Consider the following 13,347-nt stretch of genomic DNA (forward strand, 5'->3'; position numbering starts at 1 on the left):
AACAATCCCTAGAACATATTATTCATACTGTCTTTTAATATCAAAGTTCATAATTCTGTTTTGCATAAATTACATGAAAAGTATGTATTTATTTTATTTTGATCTAGATATACCTAGCATAGTAATAATTACTTCTTCAGATATAATTTGTCCAAACTGAATATTTTAAAAAAATAACTGTATGATTAAAAATGTATGTTTTTCTAAGAAATATACAAGAGGTTTATCTTTCATTGTGCTTCAATTATTAAACCATATTGTATCTTTCATACAAAAAGAACAGGTATATGCTACCTCATTTTATTCTGTGAAAACTGACATTACTAAATACCTTAAAAATAAATCTAAAAATCCTCATCAATTTTATTAAATTTTTAATATTACTATAAAATTCTCAAGTATTAAAATAACAGTTCCACCACCTCTATCTGTCCTCTTTCTTCCCTTCCCTCTTCCCTCTCTCCCCCAGACTCCCACCGTCTTTCTGGTTTTTTTATTATTATTAATTTTGATTTATTGTGTTTATATGGAAACAAGTGTCCCACTGAATATAACTCCCTCACCCTCCACAACTATGTCCCTTTTTATATCCCTTATCTTATGCCCCCCTCCACCTACTCCCTCCCCCTTCCCTCTAGGATTCCCTGTCCTGTTATCTGTATCTCTGTGTTAGGTACATATAATTTCACTAGTACCTACACCTTCTCTGATCCCATCCCCTCATCTCTCTTCCCTCTGACTGCCAGCCTTTGCCTCTATTCCATTCCTCAGTTCACTTTGTTCATTAGATTCCACATAAAAGTGAGATCAAATTATTCTGCCTGGCTTATTTCACTTAGCATAATAATCTCCAGGTCCATCCATGCAGTCGCAAAAGGCAAGACTTCCTTCTTTTTCACGGACGCATAGTATTCCATTGTGTATATGTACCACTGCTTTTTAATCCACTCATCCACTGATGGACACTTGGGCTGTTTCCAGATCTTGGCTATTGTAAACAATGCTGCAATAAACATGGGAGGTGCATATCTTCTTTTGAATCAGTGACTTGGGATTCTTAGGATATATTCCTAAAAGTGGGATAGCTGGGTCAAAAGGCAGTTCCATTTTTAATTTTTTGAGGAATCTCTATACTGTTTTCACAGTGGCTGCACCAGTCTTCATTCACACCAGCAGTGCAGGAGGGTTCCCTTTCTCCACATCCTCACCAGCACTTATTATGTATTCTTTTAATAAGCGCCATTCTGACTGGTGTGAGGTATCTTATTGTGGTTTTAATTTGCATTTCTCTGATGATTAGTGACCTTTAACATTTTTTATATGCCTATTGACCATCTGTATGTCCTCTTTGGAGAAGTGACTATTCAGTTTCTTTGCGCATTTTTTAATTGGATTGTTTACCTTCCAGGTGTTGAGTTTTAGAAGTTCTGTATAAATTTTGGTTATTAACCCCTTATCAGACGTATTGGTGAATATATTCTCCCACTGTGTGGTTTGTCTTTTTATTTTGTTCACGTTGTCTTTTACTGTGCAAAAGCTTTTTATTTTAATATAGTTCCATTTGTTCACTCTGTCCTTTATTTCACTTGCCCATGGAGATAAATTGGCAAAAATATTGCTACGAGAGATATCAGAGAGTTCACTGCCTATGTTCTCTTCCAAGATGTTTATGGTTTCACGACTTACATTTAAGTCTTTTATCCATTTTGAGTTTATATTTTGTAAATGGTGTAAGTTGGAGGTCTAATTTCACTTTTTTGCATGTACCTCTCCAATTTTCCAAAACTGTTTAATAAAGAGACTCTCTTAACTCCATCGTATGCTATTACCACCTTTGTCAAACGTCAATTGTTCCTTAAGGTGTGGGTTTATTTCTGGGTTCTGTGTTTTGTTCCATTAATCTGTATGCCTGTTCTTATGCCAGTACCAAGCTGTTTTTAGTACTATGGCCTTGCAGTATACCTTGATACCACCCACTTTATTCCTCATTTTCAAGATTGCTGAGGCTATTCGTCTTCTTTTTTCATTCCATATAAATTTTTGGAATATTTGTTCTATATCTTTAAAATATGCTACTGGTATTTTGATAGGAATTGCATTGAATTTATAGATCGCTTTGGGTAATATAGACATTTTAATGATGTTTATTCTTCCTATCCATGAACACGATATATGCTTACACTTGTTTGTATTTTCCTTGATTTCTTTTATCAGTTTTATAATTTTACCAATACAAGTCTTTTACCTCCTTGGTTAAATTTACTACTAGGTACTTTATTTCTTCTTGTTTTCTGATTGCTGTGGCTAGGACTTCCAGAACTATGTTGAATAAGTGTAGTGAAAGGGGCACCCCTGCCTTCTTCCTGATCTCAAGGGAATTGCTTTTAATTTTTGCCCATTGAGTATGATGTTGGGTCTCCGTTTGTCATAGCTGGTCTTTATCATGTTGAGGTATGTTCCCTGTATGCTCACTTTACTGAGAGTTTTGATCATAAATGGGTGCTGGATATTATCAAATACTTATTCTGCATCTACTGACATTATCATGTGATTTTTATCCTTCCTTTTGTTTATGTGATAAATCACATTGATTGATTTGCAAATATTGTACTAGCCTTGCCTCCCTAGAATAAATCTGACTTGATCAGGATGTATGATTTTTTTTTATGTATTGCTGGATCTGGTTTGCTAATATTTTATTGAGAATTTTAGCATCTATGTTTATCAGGAATATTGGCCTATAGTTTTCTTTCTTTGTAGTGTCTTTACCTGGTTTTGGAATGATGATTATTATGTTTGCCTCATAAAAGGAGCTTGGAAGTCTTCCCTCCTATTGAATTTTTTGAAATAGCTTGAGAAGGATAGGTGTTATTTGTTCCTTGAATACTTGGTAAATTTTGCCTGTGAAGCCATCTGGTCCAGAGCTTTTGTTTGCTGGGAGTTTTTTGATAATTGTTTCAACCCTATTTGTTATAATTGATCTGTTTAGGTTTTCTGATTCTTCCAGATTGAGTTTTGGAAAATTATGTTTCTAGGAATTATCCATTTTGCCTAGTTTGTCCAATTTTTTGGTAAACAGATCTTCATAATATTACTTACAAACCTTTGTATTTTCGTGGTGTCAGTTGTTACTTCTCCACTTTCATTTCTAATTTTATTTATTTGAGTCCTCTTGGTGAGTCTGGCTAAGGGTTCATCAATCTTGCTTACCTTTTCAAAGAACCAGCTCTTCGTCCCATTGATCCTCTGTATTGTTTTTAGTCTCTATGTCATTTATTTCCACTCTAATCTTTATTATTTCCTTCTTTCTACTTTCTTTGGGCCTTTTCCTTGCTGTTCTTTTTCCAGTTCTTTTAGTTGCAGGGCTAGGTTGTTTATTTGAGCTTTTTCTAGCTTCTTAAGATATGGCTGTAATGCTATAAACTATCCTCTAAGGACTGCTTTTGCTGTGTCCCATAGATTTTATATTGCTGTATGCTCATTTTTATTTGTTTCAAGGAAATTTTTAATTTCTGCCTTGATCTCATTGTGACCCATTTGTTATTTAATAACATGCTGTTTAGTTTCCAAGTGTTTGAGTGTTTTTCAGTTTTTCTATTGTGGCTGATTTCTAGTTTCATGCATTGTGGTCAGAGATGCTTGATATGATTTCAATCCTCTTAAATTTCTTGTGACCTGTTTTGTGTTCTAGCATGTGGTCTATTGCAGAGAATGTACAATGAGCACTTGAAAGGAATGTATATTCTGCAGCTTTGGAGTGAAAGGTTCTGAAGATGTCTATTAAATTCAGTTGATCTAGTGGGTCATTTAAGACTGCTGCTTCTTTGTTAATTTTCTGTCTAGAAGATCTATCCATTAATGTTAGTGGGGTATTAAAGTCCCCTACTATTATAATATTGCTTTTGATTTTGCCCTTTATATCCATCAAAGTCTGCTTTATAATTTAGGTGCTCCTATATTAGGCACATATATATATTAACAATGGGTATAGCTTCCTGTTGGATTGCTCCCTTTATCATTATGTAGTGACCTTCTTTTTCCCTTACTATAGCCTTTTTTTCAAAGTCTATTTTGTCAGATATTGGTACTCCAGCTTTTTTTTTTTTCCACTTCTATTTCTGTGAAAATCTTTTTTTCATCACTTCCCTATCAGTCTATGTATATCTTTTGTTCTAAGGTGGTTCTCTTGTAGACAAAATATGTACGGGTTTTGTTTTCCTATCCATGCAGCTACTCTATGTCTTTGAATGAAGGATTTAATCCATTTACCTTTAAGGTTATTATTGATATGTAGTTGTTTATTGCCATTTTATTCTTTAAATCTACAGTCCTATTTTTCTAGATTATTTTTCTTTACTCTTTTTACAGCAGACCTCTTAAAATACCTTGCAGTACTGGATTGATTGTAATGAATTCCTTGAGATATTTCTGTTTTGTTTTGTTCTTTTGTCTGGGTAGCTTTTTTTCTCCTTCAATTTTAAACACTAGCCTTGCTGGATAAAGAAGTCTTGGTTGTAGATTCTTCCTTTGCATCTCTTTAAATTTTTCTTGCCAATCCCTTCTGGCTTCAAGTGTTTCTGCTGAGAAGTTGGATGTCATCCTTATGGGGGCTCCTCTGTAAATAATTAACTGCTTTTCTCTTGCAGCTTAGTATTTTTTCTTTTCCTCTTAACACTGGCACTTCAATTATGACATGTCTTGGTACAGGCCTCCTTGGGTTCCTTTCTAATGGAACTCTCTGTGCTTCTTGAACTTGCGTGACTTTTTTCTTCATCAATTTAGGGAAGTTTGCAGTTATGATTTCTTCAAACAGGTTCTCTATTTCTTGTTTGTTCTCTTCTCCTTCAGGAACTCCTATGATGTGAATGCTGTTTCTCTTCATGTTGTCACAGAGCTCTCTTGGAGTTTCCTCAGACTCTTTGAGTCTCTTTTCTTTTTGCTGCTCTGCTTCTGTGCTTTCATTTATCTTGTCCTCTAAATTGCTGATTCAATCTTGTGATTCATTTAGCCTGCTGTTAATTTCTACTAGTGCAGTCTTTATTTTTGATATTGTATTTGTCATTTCTGAATGGTTCTTTTTTATGTTTTCAATTTCCTTTTCCATGCTTGCTATCTCTTTATTTAGGTGCTCATTATGTCCATCAATTGTTGCTCTAAGACCTTTGAGCATTCTAAAACTCAGTGTTTTTTTTTAATAATTTTATTTTTAATGGGGCGACATCAATAAATCAGGATACATATATTCAAAGATAACAACTCCAGGTTATCTTGTTGTTCACTTATGTTGCATACCCATCACCCAAAGTCAGATTGTCCTCTGTCACCTTCTATCTAGTATTCTTTGTGCCCCTCCTCCTCCCCCTTTCCCTCTCCCTCTCCCCCCTCCCCCCATAACCACCATACTCTTATCAATGTCTCTTAGTTTCACTTTTATGTCCCACCTACGTATGGAATAATGCAGTTCCTGGTTTTTTCTGATTTACTTATTTCACTTAGTATAATGTTATCAAGATCCCACCATTTTGCTGTAAATGATCCGATGTCAACATTTCTTATGGCTGAGTAGTATTCCATAGTGTAAATGTGCCATATCTTCTTTATCCAATCATCTATTGATGGGCTTTTTGGTTGTTTCCATGTCCTGGCCATTGTGAACAATGCTGCAATGAACATGGGGCTGCATGTGTCTTTACGTATCAATGTTTCTGAGTTTTGGGGGTATATACCCAGTAGAGGGATTGCTGGGTCATAAGGTAGTTCTATTTTCAGTTTTTTGAGGAACCACCATACTTTCTTCCATAATGGTTGTACTACTTTACATTCCCACCAACAGTGTATGAGGGTTCATTTTTCTCCACAGCTTCTCCAACATTTCCTATTACCTGTCTTGTTAATAATAGCTAATCTAACAGGTGTGACGTGGTATCTCATTGCAGTTTTGATTTGCATTTCTCTAATAACTAAAGAAGATGAGCATCTTTTCATATATCTGTTGGCCATTTGTATTTCTTCCTGGGAGAAGTGTCTGTTCATGTCCTCTTCCCATTTTTTTATTGGATTGTTTGTTTGTTTGTTGTTGAGTTTTATGAGTTCTTTGTATATTTTGGATATTAGGCCCTTATCTGAGCTGTTGTTTGAAAATATCATTTCCCATTTAGTTGGCTGTCTGTTTACTTTGTTATCAGTTTCTCTTGCTGAGCAAAAACTTCTTCGTCTGATGTAGTCCCATTCATTAATTTTTGCCTTCACTTCTCTTGCCTGTGGAGTCAAATTCATAAAATGCTCTTTAAAACCCAGGTCCATGAGTTGAGTACCTATGTCTTCTTCTATGTACTTAATTGTTTCACGTCTTATGTTTAGATCTTTGATTCATTTTGAGTTAATTTTAGTACAGGGGGATAGACTGTAGTCCAGTTTCATTCTTTTGCATGTGGCTTTCCAGTTTTCCCAGCACCATTTATTGAAGAGGCTTTCTTTTCTCCATTGTGTGTTGTTGGCCCCTTTATCAAAAATTATTTGACTATATATATGTGGTTTTATTTCTGGGTTTTCTATTCTGTTCCATTGGTCTGAGTGTCTATTTTTCTGCCAATACCATGCTGTTTTGATTGTTGTGGCCCTATAATATAGTTTGAAGTCAGGTATTGTAATGCCCCCAGCTTCATTCTTTTTCTTTAGGATTGCTTTGGCTATTTGGGGTTTTTTATAGTTCCATATAAATCTGATGATTTTTTGCTCCATTTCTTTAAAAAATGTCATTGGAATTTTGATGGGAATTGCATTAAATTTGTATATTGCTTTGGGTAATATGGCCATCTTGATTATATTTATTCTTCCTAGCCAAGAACAAGGTATATTCTTCCATCTCATTATATCTTTTTCGATTTCCCTTAACAATGGTTTATAGTTTTCATTATATAAGTCCTTTACATTCTTTGTTATGTTTATTCCTAAGTATTTTATTTTTTTTGTTGCAATCGTGAAGGGGATTATTCTTTTGAGTTCATTCTCAAATGTTTCATTGTTGGCATATAGAAAGGCTATTGACTTCTGTATTAAAACTCAGTGTTTTAAACTGCATCTGGTAGGTTGGTTACTTCCATCTCATTCAGTTATTTTTCTGGGGATTTCTCTTGTTGATTCATTTGGGTCACATTTCTATGCCTACTTTCTCTGTGTAATGTGTAGCACTGTCTGACTTTAAATTTTTTGTGAGGTCTTTATGAAGAAGATGGGCTCAGTGGCACTGTCCTCCAGGCCACTTGTTTTCCTAGTCCTAGGAATGCCTCTTGAGGATACTACTTTTCTTCTTGGATGTGAGTGTTAGATTCAGTTGGTTCTTTCATGGGTACTATTATCCCTTCAAGCTGGCTGGCTATAAGGGTCAACCTTGATCATGTGTATTACACACTGTGCAATGTCGGTCCTGTTGGGAATATTTATTCTCCACTGTGTCTGGTGCCTGTTAGACTCCACCTTTGGGTGTGCTGCTTGTGTAGGTAGTTCAGTCTAGGGTTGGTGCTATCTGCCACGCACTACCACTAGTGTTGGCTCTAGTTTTTCTTGGGTTTCTGTCATCTGTTTTTTGTAACCTGCTGTGGGCTACCAGTCTGCAGCTACTGCACTTTTCGCTGTTTATATCTGCTTTATCTGTGCCTTGGTAGTGTGGGAGGGGCCAACCTGTGTATAAGGATCAGCTTTCCCATACTTAGAGATGACAGCAGTTCTGTAAAATCCCAAAGTTTTGTAAAATTTGTCTCCACTTTTCAGGTGCTCCTCTTCCTCTTGCAGCTGCCTGGTCTTCCCACAGAGTCTTCTGTAATAAGACTGTTGTGTGGGCTCAGATTGGCCTCACCCAACCAACCCCTCTACAGATTTCATGCTTGGTGGCTTAGGGCAGCTGAGGATGTGAATACAACATTTGTGTGACCCACTACTTTAGGGATCTCTTGTTCAGGAGCTCAGTATGGGGAATTTGACCCCTACTTCAATGCTTGATCCCTCACCCACTGCTGGGTACTCAAATTTTATTTTTTCCCAACAAGGTGAGCAGCAGGTTCAGATCAAGTGTGGCTGATAATCTCCGCTGCAAAAGTTTTTTCCGCTGGTGAGACCCTGGTATCAAAGAAAAAGAGTGAAACAGTCCTCTCCTGGTCAGACTCTGAGCCTCCTGAAGGTGGCTAAGCACCTCAACCAGATCCAACAATAGACTCACAGGGACCCACACATTAAATGTCCATGCTTTAAGCCTCTCTCCCTTCCCTATGTGAAATCTAGCCTAGCAGGACTTAATATCCAGCACCCAGGCAAGCTGACTGTAAGCTCCACCCTATCCAATGCAGATGAGCTGCTGTGCCGATATTGATCACAGAGTTCAAAACTCACCTAGCTGGGCCAGGTGTGAGGAGCTTTTCCTTACAATACCACTCTGGCAAAAGTTGTTAGGTCCTGAGCCAAAGCTTTCCACAGCTGGCCCCTGGATGTGCCAGCCCTGAGCCTCCCTAGCTGGAACTCAGTGCAGACATGTGGGAGACACTGCCCATGACTGGCCCTCAGCAACCTTCTTGAAGTTACAAGCAATTCAGAATTTGTGGCTCTTTCTGCTAGGCCTAGGTGTACATGGAAATACCAAGCTGCACTCCTAGGCTGGCTTTTACCCACTCTGGTACTGGGGAAAATTCTGCTCAAACGGCCAAGTTTCCCTGAGTCCCACATCCTGCATCCTCTGTCTGCTGCATTCTTATTGGGCTCAGCCAGTGAAGAAACCTCTACTAGAGTCTAGAACCTGTAGCAAGTCAGAGATTAGGAAGGGTGGTGGGTGTGGCTCCACCCCTTGGCTCCAGGTGTTAGTCTGTCCAGACTTTTTTCACAGACCTCAGTAGGGTGTGGCCCCACTACTCCAGTGGTATAGCCTCTGAGGCCCAGAGGTGTGGTCTGCTTGCTCTCTGGACAATTTCAACTAGGTCTCCCATGACATGGAAGCACTAGTCATAGACTCGGGAGAGTGTGGTGGGGAGCTCTGGTCTCAACACCAGAAAACTAAGTCACTGACCACCCCCTGCTTCCTGGCCTCTCAGAATGACCTGTCACAATGGCTGAGGTAAGAGAGACTACTGAGGGCAGAGCAACTGCTTTTCCCCAGGCTGATGCCACTCAGAGGGGATTGCTCCACCCAAGAAACATGGTGACTGTTCTACTGGAGAATGGCTCAGCACAGGGGTTCCAGTGACCATCCCCCACAATGTCTCTCCCTGGGCCTCCAACTTTATACTCTCCTCATGCAACTCCAGACCTCTCAGCTTTCCTCAGCTAGAGTCCCAGTTAAGTGGCTGTGAATGAGATTTTCTTTGTGGGCCCTTTAAGATGGAGTCTGTGTTTTAGAGCTCTGCCTCTTTCTCTCATACAGAAACCTGACTTTTTCACAGCTAAATGCTGTCTGGGCACCTCTTCTAGGCTCTTGGGATCTATGCTGGTGCTCTGGGTCTGGGGCTGAGTACCTACACCTCTCAGGGCAACTTTCCCCGCAGTGAGAGTCACTCCGGACCCTCAGCCACCTCTCACTCCTGGGAGCAGGGCAGGCTTTTCCACATCTCCAGCCTTCCTACCAGTCTCAGTGTGGTTTCTTCAGTGATCCTTGGTTATGGACTCCTCTTAATTTATTCCAAAGTTGTTTTTTTAAGATGATTGTTCTTAAATTAAGTTGTAATCCAATTTGGTCCTGGGAGGTAGCAGTCAGAACATTTGCCTACTCTGTCACCTTCTTTGTTAATATTTTATTTGTTTTGTATTTTTCTGAAGCTGGAAACGGGGAGAGACAGTCAGACAGACTCCTGCATGCGCCCGACCAGGATCCACCCGGCACACCCACCAGGGGGCGATGCTCTGCCCCTCTGGGGCGTCGCTCTGTCGCAACCAGAGCCACTCTAGCACCTGGGGCAGAGGCCAAGGAGCCATCCCCAGCGCCCGGGCCATATTTGCTCCAATGGAGCCTCGCTGCAGGAGGGGAAGAGAGAGACAGAGAGGAAGGAGAGGGGGAGGGGTGGAGAAGCAGATGGGTGCTTCTCCTGTGTGCCCTGGCCAGGAATCGAACCCGGGACTTCTGCACGCCAGGCCGACGCTCTACCACTGAGCCAACCGGCCAGGGCCTTCTTTGTTAATATTTTGCCCTCTCTTTCACACATGCATGCATGTGCACAGGCACACACGCACATACATGCACATGTCATTTGGGGGTCGGGGATAATGCAAAAAAAAGTATTCTAATGCTTCTTTTAAAATGTGTATATATCTGGGTCATTTTTTGGTGTAACTTTAATGTACTTCCAATGAGTTTTTTATTATTTTACACACATGTTTTCATTCTCTGAGATATGAAACCAGCTTGAATTGTAAAGTAATTCTGTGAAATCCAAACATATATCTCTGGAGCCTAATTTGATTGGAAAAAAGATAATAATAAATATTTTAAAATAGGAATAATAATAAAAGATGTAGTATATCTTGGACTAAGGATTGTTGGTGCCACATTATGTATCATTGATCCCCATTGTGAAAATACAAGAGTATGTTACTATCACATAAAATTTAATGGCTCCAAGAACAGACTCTGGACTTAAGATTATTTGCATTCACAAACTACTACTAGCCCTGTTAACTATGAGAAAGTTATCCCTGTTAACCATTATCACAACTTCAGAGGATTGGTTGGAAGATTACTTTTTTTAAAAAGCGCATGTAATGCTCTTATCATTAAGTCTGATACTGGGCAACCAATAAATAAGTGCTTGCCCTAATTTTTATCTTATTAATAACCATAATAAATGCAAGCACCTAAACATTTGAGTATGGACTAAAGAGCTCAGAAAGTACAAAGAATCTAAATTTATTTCTTTGTGTCCACATATTAGCATATTAAATATTATCTGAATATATGCTTTTTTTTTTAGTTAAAATTTGAAAAGTTCTTCCTAACATAGAATTATCTGTGTTAGGACATTTTCTACAGATATTTTTAAAGGAAAAACAGTTTTAAAAGGAAAAAAAAATATTTTCAGAGACATTATAAATGGTGATTCAGTCATCCAGTATATATTTACTAGCCGACCACAATGTGCCAGACTTACTTTGCTCTGAGGTACACTGAGCACCCAGTGCTAGGTGTTCTCTCTCCAAGGAAGTGTATTCTGTCTGAGACCAGAATACTATTCCACAGCATGGGAAGTGCTCTAGCTGAGGTGGGTACCTTTAAAGATAATCACTTGTATTTAAAAAATGGTGTAGAGACTCCAAGATGGCAATGGAGTAGGCTGATGTTCCAACTGCCACCTCCCAGAACCAAATTAGATTGAACTAAATTTAAAAACAATTATCTTGAAAAACCAACTTTGGACTAAGCAAAGAGAAGTACATAATCAAGGATCACAGAAGCCACATCAAGACTGGTAGGAAGAGCAGAGATGTGAAAAGGGCTTCCCTACTCCCAGGAGTGAGCTGTGGCTGAGAGTCCGAAAGGATTCTCACTGCAGGGGGGGTTACCCTCAGAGGGAAGGGTCCTCAGCCTCAGGCCCGCTCCTCAGTCTAGATCACCAGAGCCTAAAGAGGCACCCAGAGCATTTGGAGGTGAAAAGAAACAAAGTTTCTGTCAACAAGAAAGAGATGGAACTCTCGGAGACCAGGCTCTGTCTTAAAGAACCTGCACAGAAAACCTCATTCACAGCCACTTACCTGTGGCTCCAGTGGTGGGAAGACTTGAGAGGACTACAGTTACATGAAGAGAGTGTAAAGTTGGTGGCTCGGCAATAGACAGAGTGGGGGATGGCCACCAGAACCCCTATGCTGAGTCATTCTCCGGTACTGTAGTCGCCATCTTTCTTGGGTGGAGCAATCTTCTCTGTTGGGCATCAGCCTGGTGGAAAGCAACTGGCCCACACTTAGGAATCTTTCCTGCCACACTCCATGGAGACAACGGGGTCCCCAGGAGGAACAACTTCTGCAGAAGGGACTGTCAGCCAGCCTGACCAAGAGACTCCTCAAGTAGGGGTTCCCACTAACATTGTGGTTCTATCCTCAGCTGCCCTAACCCACCTAGTTTTCAACCTACAGAAGGGCTGGTGCAGTGAGGAGGCCAGTCTGAGCCCACACTACAGTCTTTCTACATAAGACTCTGTAAGAAGACCAGGCAGCTGCAAGAGGAGGTGAAGCAGCTGAAAAGTGGAGGCAAATTTTATGGAACTTGGGGCTTTTACAAAGCTGCTCTCATCTCTAAGCAGGAGGAAACTGATCCTTATACACAGGTTGTCCTCTCTCACACTTCTCAGGCAAAAAAAAACAAAAAAACAAAAGAACAAACCCCCCCCCCCCACAAACACAAACAGTGAATGGCAGGTTACAAATAACTGCTGACAACAACCCATACCCAAACCCCTCTCAAGAGGACAGAGAACCAACACAACCAGTAATGGGTGGCAAATGGTACCACTGCTAGACTCAGACAGGTAACATAAGCAGCACACCCAAAGGAAGAGTCCATCAAGACCAGACACTGGAGAATAAATAGGGCAACAAGACATACACTGCACAGTGTCTAACACATATGATCAAGGTTGACCTTTAGAGCTAGCCAGCCTGAAGGGATAACTGCACCTATAAAATAGCCAACTGCATTCAATACTCACACACAACAAGAGGGAAACTACTACCATCAAAAAGCATTCCTAGAGCAACAAATTCAGGGGGCCTGGAGATCAGTACCACCAAGACCACCTATCTCATAAAGACACCACAACAAATTTGAAAGTCATTGCAGAGCTACATAATACACAGATAAAATGGGAAGACAAATAAATGTAACCCAAATGAATCAACAAGAAAAAACTCAAGAAAAAGAATTAAGTGAAATGGAAGTAAAAAAACTACCAGATGCAGAGTTTAAAATAATGGTTATTAAGATTCTCAATATTACAACAACAATGGATGATCACAATGAGAACATAAAGATATAGCAAGCATCGGCCCTGGCCGGTTGGCTCAGTGATAGAGCTTCAGCCTGGCATGCAGAAGTCCCGGGTTCGATTCCCGGCCAGGGCATACAGGAGAAGTGCCCATCTGCTTCTCCACCCCTCCCCCTCTCCTTCCTCTCTGTCTCTCTCTTCCCCTCCCGCAGCCAAGGCTCCACTGGAGCAAAGATGGCCCAGGCGCTGGGGATGGCTCCTCAGCCTCTGCCCCAGGTGCTGGAGTGGCTCTGGTCGCAACAGAGCGACGCCCCCGAGGGGTAGAGCATCGCCCCCTGGTGGGCAGAGCATCGCGCCCTGGTGGGCATGCCTGGTGGATTCCGGTTGGACGCATGCG

At 40.1% G+C, this 13,347-nt stretch overlaps 1 protein-coding gene across 1 annotated transcript in view; it reads right to left on the reverse strand.

The window, feature by feature from the left end:
* The window catches only part of ADAMTS19 (ADAM metallopeptidase with thrombospondin type 1 motif 19), a 446,085-nt gene that overhangs the window by 315,378 nt on the left and 117,360 nt on the right, over positions 1–13,347 (reverse strand). The window lies entirely within an intron of this gene.

The sequence above is a fragment of the Saccopteryx leptura genome, chromosome 6, assembly GCF_036850995.1.
Source record: "Saccopteryx leptura isolate mSacLep1 chromosome 6, mSacLep1_pri_phased_curated, whole genome shotgun sequence".
NCBI classification, from domain to species: domain Eukaryota; kingdom Metazoa; phylum Chordata; class Mammalia; order Chiroptera; family Emballonuridae; genus Saccopteryx; species Saccopteryx leptura.